The sequence below is a fragment of the Mastomys coucha genome, unplaced genomic scaffold (genome assembly GCF_008632895.1).
Source record: "Mastomys coucha isolate ucsf_1 unplaced genomic scaffold, UCSF_Mcou_1 pScaffold8, whole genome shotgun sequence".
Classification (NCBI taxonomy): Eukaryota; Metazoa; Chordata; class Mammalia; order Rodentia; family Muridae; genus Mastomys; species Mastomys coucha.
Window position 1 is genome coordinate 59,352,742 of NW_022196914.1, and position 2,507 is coordinate 59,355,248.

Sequence of the window (2,507 nt, forward strand, 5' to 3'; positions counted from 1 at the left end):
GCAAGAGTATTTTATTTTTTAGTACTTTGGACCTAACATTTATAAGGAAGTTTTAAAAGGGCTATAAAAAAGGTATATACAGGCGCTGGAGGGATGGCTCAGCGGTTGGGAGCACTGACTGCTCTTCCAAAGGTCCTGAGTTCAATTCCCAGCAACCACATGGTGGTTGAGATCTGGTGCTCTCTTAAAGGGTGTCTGAAGATAGCTACAGTGTATTTAGATTAAATAAATAAATAAATCTTTAAAAAAAGGTATATACAACTATAACTTTTTCAAAATAAAACATGTTTTACATATTTTCAAATACAATAAATATAATAAAATTATTGACTTAATAATTTATTCATTATTAAATTAATAAATAAAAATAAAATTTAAATGTGGTATGTATTAATATAATAAATATGATAAAATAATGATTAACAGTCTGATAAAGATAATGCATAGGATAAAATCACATGTTAATGAAATACATAGAAGTAAAAATTTACCATATTATTTTATTCTAATAGTTAATATTTAATCATATTATTTTAAATAATCTGACTGATTAAAAGTAGATTATGATTGTCATGAAATAATATAACTTATGATATTCACATGTAACTCAGGTGACTTTCAGTAGCCACCAAAAATATCTTGCAGTGACTAAAACCTGCTTATTGCCCACAGTCTCACTGACAGGTGTGAGCAAACACCTCAAACAGATCAAGTCCTGTTAAACACACAGACCTTCATTAAACATTAACCAACAATTACAACGCAGTTCATACAGCATGTATTCCATGAGCTTGCCAACAATTGTCTGGAGGCAGCTACCCTAACATTCCAGAACTGAGTTCTCTCACACTCCCTGTGCTTTGGGCCAGCAGACATGGTCACCACCTCCACCACACATGCACATATGCACAGAGAGAGAGATACACACATGTGCATATGCACAGAGATATACACGCACGCACACACACACACACACACACACACACCAGTCTGGGATATTTTAGTTCTGATTTGGTTTTTTTGAAAAAGTGTCCAGAGTTCATCTCAGCGATCTGGAGCGGTCGCGCTTGCGGAGCCGTCACCATGCCGCTGGCTAGAGATCTATAACACCCTTCCTTGGAAGAGGAGAAGAAAAAACATAAGAAGAAACGGCTAGTTCAGAGCCCAAATTCTTACTTCATGGATGTGAAATGTCCAGGTTGCTACAAGATCACTACAGTCTTCAGCCATGCTCAGACAGTAGTTCTTTGTGTGGGCTGTTCAACTGTGCTGTGCCAGCCCACAGGAGGAAAAGCCAGGCTCACAGAAGGCTGTTCATTTAGAAGAAAGCAACACTAATCATCTATACAAGGTCCTGAATTTGTGTTTTTCACAGAAAGCCTTATCAACTTCAGTTATTCTACCAAGACAATGTAATTATTGTTTGATTTTATAAAGTCTACAACAATGATCTCCTATTTTGGTGTCGGTTTTTCAATAAAGTTTTAATTATGGACAAAAAAAAAAAAAGAAAAAGTGTCTGACTATGATGCCCAGTCTATCCTCAACCCCCTGGGTCACCCTTCTGTCTCCTACCCAGAGGAGCTCCACTGCCTACCAGCTCTTCCTTTTCAGTCAGTGTGTGATAAAATGATTCCCCGGGAAACCCCACAGTTGGCACTCATTGGACCACTTCCTACTAACAGATCAGTCTTCTCCCATAAAGATGGCAGTTAGCAGAGTCTCCGATGTTCTGTCAATCATCTGAGCCTCAGGCTGGTTGGAGCATCTGTAGATGCTGCCCCTGGGCTGCATTAGCCCACTTCCTCACTGATGTCCCATGTCACCTGGGTGACAGTTTAGCCCAAGTAACACACACATATTATCACAGACTACAGAATTTTTAAGTAAATTATGAGCATTTCTAACACTGTCCAAAAATCACTGAGGAATGCTTGGCCTGCTGAGCATCTTTAAGAGCAGGAACATCAGATAAGAAGATACCCGTACTTATAATACCACAGCGGCACATTACAACACGGGGCATATGCAGCACGCCATAGTGTAAATTTGAATGTATGACAAAAATCTGTCATTTTTGACATGATCAAAGAGGCATATACTTTTTAAAATTTGCTTAAGAGGTTACCTAAAAAGCTGGATACCTGTTCAGCAGGACTGTCTTGAGGTGTGGGGTGGCAGGGGCAGGGGATAGGTGCCTCTCCTTGGAGCAGGAGGGCTCTCAGAAGATCCAGAGCAGCTGCCCTTCCAAGCAGCCGAGTTCCCATGATGAGCCTTACAATTTCTCTAGCTGAGAGGAGACTCTTCCAGAACACAGACCTGCTCTTTGGTAACCTGGTGGTTCCACTAAAGCCAGGAACTGAGGACTAAATAGTAGATTCTTTTTCAAAACACTGGGTTTTGTTTATTTGTTGTTGTTCTAGGATTTATTTATTTATTTTATGTATATGAGTACACTGTCGCTGTGTTCAGACACACCAGAAGAGGGCATCAGATCCCATTACAGA

At 39.4% G+C, this 2,507-nt stretch overlaps 1 pseudogene across 1 annotated transcript; it reads left to right on the forward strand.

Moving 5' to 3' along the window:
- The first annotated feature begins 1,083 nt into the window (after window positions 1–1,083).
- On the forward strand, window positions 1,084–1,495 carry LOC116083340 (annotated as a pseudogene). Its single transcript, XR_004115676.1, has one exon. The product of XR_004115676.1 is annotated as a 40S ribosomal protein S27-like (transcript).
- The last annotated feature ends 1,012 nt before the right edge of the window (window positions 1,496–2,507 follow it).